General features: G+C 39.3%; 2 long non-coding RNA genes across 2 annotated transcripts; one reads left to right on the top strand and one right to left on the bottom strand.

The window, feature by feature from the left end:
- Positions 1–304: 304 nt before the first annotated feature.
- Positions 305–6761, bottom strand: LOC147833572 (uncharacterized). Its single transcript, XR_015509008.1, has 4 exons — positions 5415–6761; positions 4171–4344; positions 3372–4103; positions 305–3282 (listed from the first exon to the last, which is right to left on the bottom strand). It is a non-coding gene; the product is annotated as an uncharacterized LOC147833572 (long non-coding RNA).
- A 3234-nt stretch (positions 6762–9995) lies between these two features.
- LOC141378014 (uncharacterized) lies at positions 9996–12256 on the top strand. Its single transcript, XR_015508984.1, has 2 exons — positions 9996–11797; positions 11834–12256. It is a non-coding gene; the product is annotated as an uncharacterized LOC141378014 (long non-coding RNA).
- Positions 12257–14925: the final 2669 nt, after the last annotated feature.

Here is a 14925-nt window from a genome sequence, read left to right as displayed (position 1 = left end):
ATCACTAATGAGGAGACAACAAAATCTATTTAAAATAAATAGGAATAAAGAGTTGCCATGATATGTTCAAACATAACAATTTAATAGTCAGGTAAATATGTATTATGCCAATTATACAGTCAATTTGTAAACAAATCAATACATTAAATTCTCAAAGATATATGACTTCAAAATATGCATGATCTGGTTGCAGAATTGCCCTGAGCTTCTTGACGCTTTTTCTTATGCCGAGTTCAGAATGAATGCATGATTTTAGCCCCGATTTTGACTCGACGACAGGTTTTAAGAAATCACAGACAAATGGCTGAATTTACAAGCGAATCAGTAATCGTTCATGCGAGTAACAATAACAGTGTAAACTATCAAAGACGCAATCTGAGAGAATCGCCAATGAGTCGCCGATGCCTGTGAAATATTTGGCATACTGTTTTGCGATTCAAATCATCCCGTGTGAAATTAGTTTTGACTAAAAATAACATCGGCGATCACCTACAGCCAGTAGCTATGTTTCAATCCACCTATTTTATGCACATTTGCAAAAAAAACAGTTGATGGAAACACCATGATGCGCATAAATTTTGAAAATGCGCATAAAAAACGTATGCGCCTAACTGGGTAGGATAAACTTTTTATTCGATAAGAAAATATGCGCATAAACTGAGATGGAAACACTTTTACCGCATAAACTCCAGCATGCGCATTAAAAAAGGTCATGTGATTTTGTTAAAAGAGATCATGTGATGCTTAAAATGTGTGTGAATGGATAAAACGTCAGGCTGAGCACATTATAAAACATCTGAAATGTTGTTTTGGTAATTATAAAACACCTTAAAATTTCAGTATTAATGTTATTATATTATTAATGACCTCCAGAATCAAGAGCGCCTGTGCTCCGCGTCTGACACCTTCAAACGCCACTGCGCACTCACTGCTTGTCAGGATTGTCTTCTGAGGCGCATTCATTTAGAAAAGATTGATGCAGCTTCTCCTACTGCAGCAAATGCAGTTTTTACTGTTGATATTTGGCACCAGTTAATCAGGAAGTGACGATTTTGTTCGCTTTGACTCGTTGGATGGAAACGATGCTTCATTCGCACAACTTTTATGCAATAATCCAGTTTTGCGCATAAAGTTTTATTCGCATTTTTGGTTGGAAACATAGCTAGTGAGAGAGCAGCATTCACTAGTACGGGTACCTGCAGGCGAGCGGGAGGTTGGGGGAGAGGTTAAAAGCAGTCATTTTCAGTTTATTTGGACCCAAGAATTGGGGGGAAACCAATGACTGTAAAAAATATGGACGACGCGACAGCCCTTTTTCCCATTGAACGCCTTGAGGGCAAAACGCCTGCTTGACGGGCACAAACTGTCGCAAAAGACTGCTGAAATTGGAGCCAGACATGCGCAGAAGGATTGTCTGATGGAGCCAGAGGAGGAGCCGCGAAAATAAGCAGAGTCGAGCTTCCAACCAAACGCTTTATGTAAAATCAACTACGCCCCCCGAACTTCTCAGCATGCGTTTGCTGTCATATAAACACAAATGGATGTAATAACGTAAACAAATATGAGGGTTTTATATATTCAATCGCGCCAGCTCCAGGCCGCAACACATAACTTACTCGCGGAGTCGCGGGCTGATTCCGGCTCGCATGCGGCAGCGCCTGCTCGCTCGGCCGCCGCATCTGGCTCGATTGACTCGGGCTGGAATTGGGTAGTGAGTCCAGGCATCCGGAGTAGGTCCAGCAGAGGTAACATTAGTCAGTCTGAGCTCTAAGAGATAAGTCTCCGGCAGGCGAGAATCTAGCCGGAACTGTGTTTTGCTATCTGGGTGGCTAGGCGTGTATCAGCAAACTAATAAAGCCCGAAAAAAGCCCTGAACTTAGCGAATAAACAGTGTTCCACCAGGAACATGTATGTCAGAAACTATAGTTTACTGCTGAACTCATTTTGTCATGGTAAAATAACACAGAAATCGAATAATAACATTTCAGTCTACTTCAGTCTCCTGCTGAAGCTCAGACGCCGCGCTTTGAGAAACTGTCAATCACAGCTGTCAATCACGATGACACGCCCAGCATTAAATTACTGCTAAAAACAAACTGTTTACAAAAATGAAGATCTGCACCTATTTCAGCACAATAACCAGTGCCTTAATCAACCAGAACCATCTTTCGGGACATTTTATTGCAAGTGTAATATTTTTTTTTATTTGGGCTCAAGTCTCCTTCATTAACACGGAGGAGGCGGGCTTTATGACTTGTACTGCAGCCAGCCCCCAGGGGGCGATCTAACGGCCGAAACCTTCACTCAAACGTAGGCTTGCGGCACACTTGGGGGAAACACTTGAGTAAATTTGGCAGGAGCACTCATGTCTGTTTGACGTGTCATCTGAGCAATACCACAATAAAAGTTGAGGGGAAATTGCCAGGTGAGCAAATATGTACATTTTCTACCCCATTAAAGGCTTCTTTCTCATTATGTAGTTAATAACAAAAGAAATACTACATGTTTTTGGTTGTGAGACGTAGTTTGGACAAAATTGTTGTGATTCCTTCTGTTGTAAAGTCTTGCAGTGTGAAAGCCCCTGTCGCTAATCCATCTTGCAGTGTAAACAAAACAGCGACCAAACGCTAGCCCAGATAGTCATGCAGTGTGAAAACATCTGTGAAAGTAGAATTTTCATCTACTTTGAAAATCATGCAGTCTGAACGCAGCATTAGTCAACCCATAGTAAAATGTTCTCCTAGTGGGGGTGTCTGAAACAACATTGAGAACACACCTGCTGTGGGAATCAAGAGGTAATTTAGAAAAGAAAAAAAAACCCTGACAAATGACACCCCTTTTGTAGTGGGTCAGAGATTTCTAAACTTTCAAGTGTTCACCTAGATTACGCCTATTTCTGTGAGAACGAGACCGTTGTATCAGTGAGACATTTCATATGATATCAAACATGATGGAAAAAGTCTTGCATTGACTCAGAACATTCATACTTTGAGATGACCATTCTTTGTCTTTGTTTATTGAGTTGGATGAAGAGGAGTGTGGGTGAAGGCAGGGCCGGAGCAAGCTGAACTGCCGCTCTAGGCAGAGGACGATCACGCCGCCCTCAATCCCTATGTGAAAACGAAAGTGACCGGTTATGAAAATGAAATGAGGTGTCGCGGACCTCTTTTTCGGCGCACTATGCACGGATATAACTGAGGATGCGCGGGTGCTGAGGGAGGGAGGGAGGAAGGTGTCGCGGACACCGCGCTCTCTATTCTGCCGCCCTATGCGCGGATATAACTGAGGATGCACGGGTGCTGAGGGAGGGAGGGAGGAAAGTGTCGCGGACACCGCGCTCTCTATTCTGCCGCCCTATGCGCGGATATAACTGAGGATGCGCGGGTGTCGCGGACCTCAATTCTGCCGCCCTATGCGCGGATATAACTGAGGACACGCGGGTGCTGATGGAGGTGTCGCGGACGCCGCCCTCTCTATACTGCCACCCTAGGCGGCCGCCTAGGTCTCCTCTATGGACGCGCCGGCCCTGGGTGAAGGAAAGGGAGTGCGGGACAATGACCTTTCCCTCATTCTTGTTCCATGGTGTGTAGAGGCAATTGTCTCTGTGTTTATACAATAGACTGTAAGAGATATGGAAATAGTATCCGTGACATCACTCATAGGTTTCTGAAGAGTGCAAGTGAAGCAACAAGTAGGCATAGCCAACCATCGCCATTTTGTTCGCACCCACCTAGGGTGACCAAACAAGGGCAAAGAGGTGGAGCGTGAGCAGAGCTATACAAACACCTGCTAGCATTTTAAATAGACGGGTTTTTCTTTGGGAGGAGCTAATACTACATTACCTGCGACTTGTTTGTGTTCTGACCACATGTGCTTTGTTGTACGCTATATCACTAAAGTGTTTAGTCTTTTTTTAAAAATTGTTGTAAAACATTGAGCCACTAAACATTGTTCTTATGACATTTTTCTACAGGAGGAAAACGCAAATTACTTCCAGATACTTCAAATATAGTCAGTGTTAATAAATACAAGGCTGTTTATGAAATCCAGGCATAACACTGTGACATTTCAGATGACTGTTTTATAGCCTACAGCTAATCAATCTGTCAGATTCTGGAGTGCATTACAGGTCTAAAAAAATTATAAATGATAAATGATCTGAAGTAAAACAAATACATTTACAGAAATGATACGGGCCAGAGTGGGACTCCTTTTCAGCCATGGAGTTTCAAGCCTTAGACCGGCCCACCTCAGTTCACGACTGATCATACTAAAATAAGGTCATTTCAATTCAGTTTCTAATGACACTATCATGTCTTTTTCAGGTACACAGCTACTTTATAACTTCAAGGGCCCTATTATACACCCGGCGCAATGTGGTGCAAGGAGCGGCGCAATACTTGTTTGCTAGTTTCAGCTTGGCGCAAGAGTCGTTTTGAGGCGTTGCGCTACGCTGTTCAAATAGCAAATGCATTTGCGCTCATATGTGCGCCCACAGGCGTTCTTACACACTGCTTAATACACACAAAAGAACAATAGGCAAATTTATTTACATATGAAGAAAATTAAACATTAAGGATATATATAGGATATAATAAGAATAGATATAGAATATAAATATAAAGGATTAAAATATTACAAAACATTATTTTCTAGCCTGCATTAATATGAAAAACCACTGCTTTTATGTCTTCTTCTCAGGAGGCTTTTTCAGTTCATTCATAACAATTTGCTTTTGTATAATGTTATTATTATTAGCAGTATTATTTATTATATCCATATTTATATTTGTTTTATTAAAAACAAGCTTAGATTTGCCCACCTGTCTGGTTTTAGACTATATGGGGCACAGCATGTGTTTTAGGATATAACTCAGGTTTTTGACCACACTTCGTTATTATTATTCATTTATTAGTTTGCTGGAAATTAGAACTGAATTTAGAAATAGTTTTGAAACTAATATTTGCGCTTAACAAACGCAATTAATTATTTATAGACTAATTGATGTCTGTGCATAAAGGTTTCCCTATCCAGGAGCGAAAGTGAAAGTAGTTCCATTATCTCTCATTCTCACGCAGTTGATGCTCTGTTTAACTGTTTTCTGTTAAAAAAAAAAAAACTGTTAACTGTTTGCTAGTAAAATGCTCAGTTTTCCACTTTCTCACTTTACGTCCTGTAAATAGCGAATGCGCTTATGGCAGCTGGCTCTTAAAGGGAATGGGAGATGAGACTCTAAATGGTTTATTCTCAAAACACACCTATAACTCATTAAGAAAATAAACTCAACCCTTTTAGACCATGCGCCGCAAAGCGGATTTTCCTGTACTTAAATTAGCAAATGTGCATTCTGACACGCCCTAAAAGCTTTTGCGCCCTGAGTTTTGCGCTCTGCGCATGGACCATCAAAATAGAGCCCCAAATATTTTTCATAAATACGAGAACCTTAAAGCGTAGCTAAATCTCCAACACTATTCTTTAAAACATCACAATGTCCTTTCCTGCAATATCTGTATATATATTCTGTGCAAAATTCTTTATAGATATCTAGTCCTTTGAAACGGTGGTCACACAAAAAATAAAAATAAAATATGTACACCTACATAAGTAACAGTATGATATGTCTTAACACTAAAAATAATTTTAAAAATATTTAGTTGAGGTTTGAACTCAGGCCGGCGTCTCGTAACTCAATGTGCTGACCACAATGGCACTATTATGCTACTGTGTTTGGATTAAAAAATAAGTATTGCATTATCTACAAGACTCTTTTAACCACAGTATTACTTTCTATTAATGGCTTAAACTTTTTCTCCCATTTTAAGATTTTTGATCAAGCTATGTCAGATTTATTAATGTAGTGAATCATCTGATTTTCATTGAGCAGGTGTAATTTTCATAAATGATATTATTCAAATTCCTGTGTTCACTAAGGTGCCGCTGTCATCCTTAACCTGCAGGCTGCATTCTGCTCACGGGGCTCTTATCACGTGGGGCCCCTTGTCTGTGAGCACAATTAAGTGCATACAACATACTGTATTATCTGATACTTGTAGAATATAATTCCAAAAGGCAACTGACTGTGTAAATCCACATAAAACAGAACAAAATATGATGTATATGCCGAGTTCAGCGGCTTATCAGCCGGAATCAGCTTAGGTGATGTGATGGCAACCAACGAGACCTAGCTGTCACTCATGTGACCACCCCCTAATTATGCAGACTTAATAAAAATTCATTCATTTTCTTGTCGGCTTAGTACCTTTATTAATCCAGGGTCGCCACAGCGGAATGAACCGCCAACTTATACAGCAAGTTTTTACACAGCAGATGCCCTTCCAGCCGCAATAATCACACACACACTATAGACAATTTAGCCTACCCAATTCACCTTTACCACATGTCTTTGGACTGTGGGGGAAACCGGAGCACCCGGAGGAAACCCACACGAACGCAGGGAGAACATGCAAACTCCATACAGAACTGAGCCGAGGCTCGAACCAGCGACCCAGCGACCTTCTTGCTGTGAGGCGAACGTGCTACCCACTGCGCCACTACGTCGCCTCAATAAAACTTAATAAAAATTAAATGGATGAGTTATAAAAAATTCACCCCCTTACAGTTGTCATGAAAGGTAATATTACCTATATGTCCTAAAACCTTTATCTTTTATGCCAGGCTGTAAACATGTTTTTATCAGCTGTAAAATTGGCCAATTTACCATTGCAGTCAGAAATCATCTGGATTTCCTGGAGCCAGCCCCCAAAGGTGAGTCAATGAATTGCAGTTTTAATTACTTCCATATTGGCTTCCTGAGGGAGAGGACGAGGTTGCCGCTTGGTTTATACACATTGTTTGTATCGTCCATATGTGAAAGCATCAATGTATCCAGTGGCGTAGCGGACGAACCCGCAGGGCACTCACCGCGAGGGGGCCCCGCGTGATTAGGGGGCCCCACGTCGACGCGATTTTCAATAATTGAAAATCCAGGAACCGCAATAATCAAACTCTTGGGAACAACTGTGGTCGGAACCAAAGTTCACAGGTCTGTGTTCTCTGAACTCATCTCAAGCGGTGGACTACTTCATTCTGATTGTTTGCCGCCGAACCGCGTTATAGCCAATGAAGACGCGCCGCTGTTTCTCGCCGCCGGTTCTCGTTAAAAAATGAATGACTTCTGGCTACTTTGACGCTCTCGCCGCTTTCGTTTTGTGATCGCTCCTCAGTTTGTGAAGGATTTCCCGCGTTGTCGCTCCACCCCGCCTCCTTTCCCCGCTCCTCAATTTGTGACATAGATATATACACTAGATATCGCATAGGGACCCTGAGCATGCATCTATAGCTCCGCCACATTGGTACAGTGCTCCCAGGACAAGTGTCATTCAATCACACTAGTCAAGAGAGTGTTATTACGTGAAGATGCGGGACTTTAGCGCTGTCTACGGGTGTAGAAACGAGCAAACAAAGAAAACAAAGCAAAACGCAGAACATTTCATAGGTAAGATTAAGTTTTTTACGTTTTTGTATGTTCTGAAATTTGTGCTAAACAGGTAACGTTATGATGATAATTTAGTCACTTGCATTCATCATAAGGCAAAGTAGCTCCAACTCGCATTAAACACTCGGCTTATGCTAGTTTTGTTGAATAAAATCAGCAAACAATGCAAAAGAAATATGACAGCGAGATGCTGCGATGCCAGAAACTTGTATCATTGTCGGCTAAGGGAACGAGTCGTTCATAACGGAGATTCATTCACAAACAAATCGCTCCCTCCGTCAGTATGAGAAGTGAAAGCAGGAGAGGAGGTGTGTTTCAGGACACGGATTAGATCAAATTTAACAGGGAGGGTGAATAGTACATTTCTTAACACACAAACACAAGCTTTTTGTCAGGAATCCCTGTGCGAAATTATAATTTTCATAATTAAAAAATAAATAAATTGCATACTAACAGCCAGGAAAACTCCCCCCCCCCACTGGGGGCCCCGTCGGTGATCCCTGCAGGGGGGCCTCCGCATTTTGCGCTACGCCACTGAATGTATCTGAGATTTCTTAAATCTTAAAAAACATAACATCTAATCGTCAAAAGCCAGATCGGTTGATTTTTTTATACTGTACATACAAGAACACACTAAAAGACAGAGTTCATTCAAGGTGTTTAATTAAGTCATTGCACACAATCCACAAGTCAGAAACATATAGAAAGAAACCTTCAAAAAAGGTCAGTTACAAAATCGAAATCTGTGTTCCAAACAACAGACTTCCTTGTGGAAATTCGAAACAAGTAAGAATCATTCACTTGGATTCAATCCAGCAAAAAACTATCAAAGAAATCGAAACAGGGCAAAGAGACATAGTGGCATTTGTAGACTTGACGACTGATGTACAGCTGTCAGAAGAATCCATATTACAGTTACGCATTTAGCAGCACCTGTTTGATATTTCTGGAACATCACATTTGGGAACAGCACACTGATTTGAACAAAATTGTGCGTTGACCTTTATCTATCATTGCCACACACAAAATAAGATCAAATGAGATAAAAAAAAAAAAATCAGATTTAAAAAAACGTAATAAACCCTAATCAGTGCACACATTCTAGCCCATTTTAATTAGATAAAGTAAGCAGACTGTTTATTTTGCGCTGGATTAAAAGGTTGCACTTTGACCTCATTAATATGTATAATCTCTGAAGGACGTGGCTGAAACATTCAACCACAGGTAACAGTGTTCGCCACATAGAGTGGAGCAACGATGTATAGGCAAGTATCTGCTAAATATGACTCTTTTAATGACTAAAGAGCTGCTGACGATCTTTAGAAAAATGTAAATAAGTGGACTCGCATTGCATTAACAATGAATAACCAATCTTACACTGTAAAACCCAACAGTCAACTTTATCAAATCAAATGAGTGTAGTTAACTCAAAATGTACTGATAGTTAATTCTAATCATTTGAAAAGAGTTTTGAACTCTGTGTTGAAAGTAATGAGTTAATAAATACCACAACTTAAATGGAGTAAGTTCACAGTACGCAAATAGATTTGTTTTTTTTAACTTAAATAGTTTGTTGCAGTCGGTTTCCTCAAATGGTTTGAGTTGTCTTAACTTATTGGGATTTACAGTACTCAGTTGGTTTAAGTTTCTTCATTTATTAGGTTTTACTATGCTCAAATTACTTCATTTACTCAAATGAACTAAGTTCACAGTACTCATTAGGATCAGTTTTTTAACTTAAATTGTTTTTTGCAATGGCTTTGCTCAAATTGTTTGAGTTACCTTAACTTTTTGGGTTTTACAGTGTAGGTTTGCAACTGCTGCAATTATATTATCAAACCAGCTATCATGTCTTTGTCTATAGAAAAAAGTTTGTGTTAATATATTAAAGATGATCTGAAAGGGTTTATTGAAGGATTCGTGCACTCTAAAATCTCAGATTGGACAGATTGCCCACGTTGTTGTGCTTAGTTTACTGCTTACAACGTCTGGCGGGGGAAAACATGAGCCTGATTTCTCATTCTTTAGAAGTGCATGCACATTTGGTTTTGTCTTTTCTTCATGTAGATCAACCCTCAACTACAATAGTTGAAGGCAGATCATAGAAGAAGCATCACATGAATGTAATACTATATATATATATATATATATATATATATATATATATATATATATATATATATATATATATATATATATATATATAGTATTATAATGTAATATAATATAATATAATGATACAGACAATTCATTTCAGGTAGTTCATGTAGTTTTGAAACTTTTTAGACTTTTTACTTTTACAAATGACTACCTAGGGGCACTGTTGATGCAAATTAAGGGAATAGCTCACCCAGAAATGACAATTGTGCCATCATTTACCCACCCTTGACTTTTTAAAACCCTTTTTGAGTTTCTTTCTTCTATTGAACACAAAAGACAACATTTTGAGTATCGCTAGTTGCTGGCACCCATTGACTTTCATAGTATTTTTTCCTTCTATGGAATTTTATGGTTCCTACACTGCAAAATGATTTTCTTATTTAGATTTTTTGTCTTGTTTCTAGTCCAAATATCTACAAAGTCTTAAATCAAGAGGAATTTTCTAGCAAATTTTTTTTTTTTTTTTTTTTTTTGGGGTGTTGGGGGTGTGGACTTAATTCCTTCAAGAACAGTTATGTTTCCTGTGTTTTTTTTTTGTTGTTGTTTTTTTTGTGGGAATGAAAAACAGTTAACATGGTTAACAGGTAGGTGCAAAGCTATAAAAGCTTCCACTTGAAGCTTTCTTTTGTCACATGTTTTGATATTGAAAGTGACATAAAGGAGAATGTGTCTGAGACAGGATAATCTTGAGGAGGACCCTGATTATGAGGCATCCTCCTCAGATGAGAATGACACTCCTAGTATTGAACCTGCTGTCTTCAAACCACAGGCAGACACATTACCTTCCCAAAATGGAAAATTGTCATGGTCCCGCTCACCACTTGAACAACAGGGTAGACTTAGTCATGCTAATGTCATCTAAATGGTTCCAGGGCCCACCAGATATGCTGTCAGTCATGTTCAAGACATAAAATCAGCATTTCAGCTTTTCATTACACCATCAATTAAACATTATATACTTGAAATGACAAACTTAGAGGGGAGGAGGGTCTATGGGGACAGCTCGAAAAACTTTGGTGACATTTTCAAGCCTACATTGGGTTGCTCATTTTGGCAGGAGTGTACAAGTCCAAAGGAGAAGCAAAACCAAGCCTTTGGAATGCTGACACTGAACAGTCAATATTTTCGGCAACCATGTCTCTGAAGACATGTTTTCTCATATATCATACACTTTGATGACAAAGAATCAAGGACAAATGTGAGCATGACAAACTCGCAGCAATACAGATGTATTTAAGTGGGTCCAGCGATTGCCCTTTGTTTGAATATTATTTCTGAAAACAAGACAATTTGTTTTGCTTGCCTAGAAAATGCTTCTTGATGCAAATTTTTTATTTTTTTTTAGATATTTGGACTAGAAACAAGACAAAAAATATAAGTAAGAAAAGCTTTTTTTTGCAGTCCAACAACTGGTGTTCTTTAGGATATCTTCTTTTGTGTTAATAAAAAAGAAAAGAAGCGCATAAAGGCTCAAAACCACACAAGAAAGAAAGAAAACTGTGAGGTAATTTTCACTTTTGGGTGAACTATATCTTTAATGCATCCCAGCAGGCAAACAACATCATAAGACGTTCAAATTAGGTTAGATTAAGGTCATGACATCAGGTGACCGAAATTCAATGTCTACCAAGCATCTAAGGACAACGTTATTTTGACATCCAATAACAACGTTAAATTACGTTGATATTTGGTTGATTTTAGGTTGTGTTGGAAAGTAACCAAAATCTAAAGTCCGGTAGATGTCATTGTAGTAACGTCCGCACAACATCAAGGTTTAACATGATCAGATGTTGATATTTGGTTGATTTTAGGTTGTGTTGGAAAGTGACCAAAATCCAACATCCGATAGATGTCATAACGGTAAGGTCCACACAACGTCAATGTGTAACATGATTAGACGTTGATATTTGGTTGATTTTAGGTTAATTTTAGGTTGGACGTAGGACATTAACATCAGCCTGACATTGTGTTTTAACATCAACCAAATTTTCATTTCCGAACAACATCCAGCGTTCTCACAATGTTGGGGTACGTCAATATGACGTCATGTTGACATCCTGTGCCTGCAGGGATGAGACAATTCAGTTTTCCATATTCTAAATAACAGTAAGCAAGGAGGCAAAGCTTAGCAAAAGGTCCACTGTATTTAAACAGTTACTTATGCATCATGTTTTCAAGGTTAATTGAAATCACAAATTGCAATGGTTTGAAATGTATTTTCAGCTCTGCAATAAAGTTTCCCTGTAGACAGAATGGACCCTGATTTCTCTTGCTGCTCTATCTCTCTCTGTATATAAATATTGATTTTAGGATTGATGCTTTTTGCGCAGCTCCTGAGTCATGGTGGCATGTGTTGATGTGATTTGTCCTCTGATGGTACAGGTACAAGGGATTGATGATTCGCCTGCCCTTTTGCGTATGCCAAATGCTAATCCAGTGTTTATATGGCTGTCTAAGCAGCTGGGAGTGATTAGGAGCTGCAACTCTTCTTATTCCTGAGAGATTAGTACGGCTTGTGTGGCGGGTGTCAAACAGGAGTTGTAATTGGTTAAAGCTGCCCTTAACTTTAGTCCCAAACTAATTTCGTACTGCCATTTTATTTTACAAAAAAATGAAGATTATTAGCCCTAGATAAGGTTAAATGTAAAATAAATGGCTTCTCTGAGCTGTTTGGAAATATAGCAGTGTTTATTCAGCAAAGGACATCAGATTAAAAATGCATCTCAATTAATTGTCCGTGCCGAAATGAGGGATTGGTCATGAGCCAAGGCAGCCAAAGCTTTAGAAGACAACCAGGGTTTGCAATGGAAAAGTATGGCCGGGACACAGGCTCCGGTGACAGTGGGTGCTGTGATTTTTGGCAGACACTCAGAGAGCATTCTGGGACATTTGATGATCATTCAAAAGGGATTAGGATGAGATTAGAATGATTCTTTTTTCCTGAGCTAAAGGAATGAACTTCACTCTGTTTTATTCATTACTTAATATGTAAATCTGGGTAGAATGATTGCTGTAAAAACCTTTTGGCACTGCCAGGAGAGATTCGACTGAAATTATTTTCCTGCGTTGTATACACCCCCCCTAAAAAACAGATTGTAAGAAATGTACTACTTGTATGAAACAATTCTCAATTTATGAGTTGCTTTATAACTCTACAAAACATGGGCAAAACATTCAGCTGAATACTGAATAATATTCGAAGAACCCTTGAAAAATGCTGTCACCTGAGACATTTCCCCCCACATGCATTGGTCCACTGTGTTCTCTGGGTATTTAATTGCCATTATGATTTGATGAAATATCAGCAGTTAACAAATTAGATATGATGGACTACACAGCACAATCCACTAAGTAAAATTGACTAAGTTCAGAGGGAATTTAGTTCATCTTTAAATAAGGGCAAACAGGTTGGTAACAAGTAAAGCTGCTGTTTGTGGAGTTGCTTATTGATCCTCTGCTGAGATTTTGAGAGATTCAATATATTATATTTCAGCAGATTTCATCTAAGGTTGCAACTGAAGTCTGTTGTAGTTTTGTGTTTCCCTTCTGTGTTTCTGTTTATCAATAGCACTTGTTCATCTTCATCAGTGCTCAATCATCACCTATTTCATCCTTTCATTGTCTCATTACCTTGAGTAGCTTGAACCAATTTAGAAAGGAACCAAATACTTGATGGATTTAAATCCGCCCCAGCATGGATCAACATTTATCCTTTTTCTTATTACTTTATTAATACGATTGATTGAATTATGAATTAAGTTTACACATTGCTTAATATAAGAATGTTCAGTGCTTTTGCCTGACTCTATTTTCAGGAGCCACCAAATTAGGTCAGAGGTCAGACCTCGAGTAGAACTGAAGGGCTTGATGATTAAAAACACTTATACAACTGTTTTCCTATTTGTATTGCTATGTGTTAATACTGTCTAAAGTGATTTTGATATTATAATTACGTGTTAATTTTGCTTTGTTAATTGTGTGTAGTAAGAATATGGCAGCCTTAATGCTGTTATTACCAGTTTTGAACTAGTTTGGTAAGAAAGGTGAGAGTACGAAGAAACAACCTTAGGTTTTTATAACAGATTGTCCCTTGCCTGTGTATATGCATCCGATGGGTCAGTTCTACTGGTCTGAGACCAGCTCTTAACTGTCTACTGGCGACCTGACCCAAGCCTCCTGTCGCCATCCCTAGCTGGACTCAGATACGACCCCGCATTGACGTACATATTTAGAATTGTCTATCTTTGCCATGACCAATCGTAACGCCTTGTTCACACCAGACGAGGAAGAAGAGTCAACCGTGAGTGTTTTACACGTTAAGTCAATGCAAAGGTATGACTAGTCATCCTGCGGTGTGATACGCGCGACTGAGGCAGCGCAAATGATGCGATTTACACTAATGAAGTACGAGTTGAGTGTTGTGCATTTGCGTAAAATGCTCAAGTTTGAAAATCGGAACTACACCGGACTTTCGCACTGCATCCAATCAGGAGCTTGCTCTTGTTAGGGGCGTGATTATGATGTAGCGCCTGTTGTTGGTGTCCCGGGGGAAAATCCTCCTGCTGCACAGACAACAGTTCATCAAACTGGGCTCGGCTCAGTCATGTCATTGCTTGTCTAGAAAACTCTTCTTGATTTAAGAACTTTTAGATATTTGGACTAGAAACAAGACAAAAAATCTCGGTAAGAAAAGCATCTTTTGCAGTGTAGGTGCACCCCTGAATGAATCTTGTAGACTCAGACACGACTCCAAACAAGTTGACGCTGTTTTTCAGCCTTCATAAAGCACATAAACGCAATTATTTTCTCAATAAAATCTATGTTAGCCATTTAGCAATGAAGCTTGAATCACCGGCACAAGCCCTGCCCATCATGCGAATCCGCGCCAGTTGTGAAGTGAGTCTGACGAGCGAATAAAGCGGATCAACTCAAAATGTTCACACGTCTATTTACAAGCGAATATCGCGATGTATCCGTGCGTTCCGCACCTGATGTGAACACAGCATAACAGTTAACAAGAATCACACCCTTTCTGGTCTCGTGTAGATTGTATAATTGTTGTTTATTTTGTGATTGTAAGCAGAGCGGGCAAGAAACTCATTGCGAGTGTTGAAGCTGGCTTTTGCTGCAAACTATCTTCAGTTAACTTGATTTGAATCTCTGACTCTGGCTCTTTGTCATCTGACAGACTGGTCATTCTTTGGGTTCAAACTAAATTATCCCTACAATCTAAACGGAGTAAATTTTACTCAGAGGATTTTGCTGTGTAT

Source organism: Danio rerio, chromosome 15, assembly GCF_052040795.2.
Source record: "Danio rerio strain M-AB ecotype USA chromosome 15, GRCz13ab, whole genome shotgun sequence".
Lineage (NCBI taxonomy): Eukaryota > Metazoa > Chordata > Actinopteri > Cypriniformes > Danionidae > Danio > Danio rerio.
Note: the sequence above shows the minus strand (reverse complement) of the source record. Positions and strands in the feature narration are given on the sequence as shown.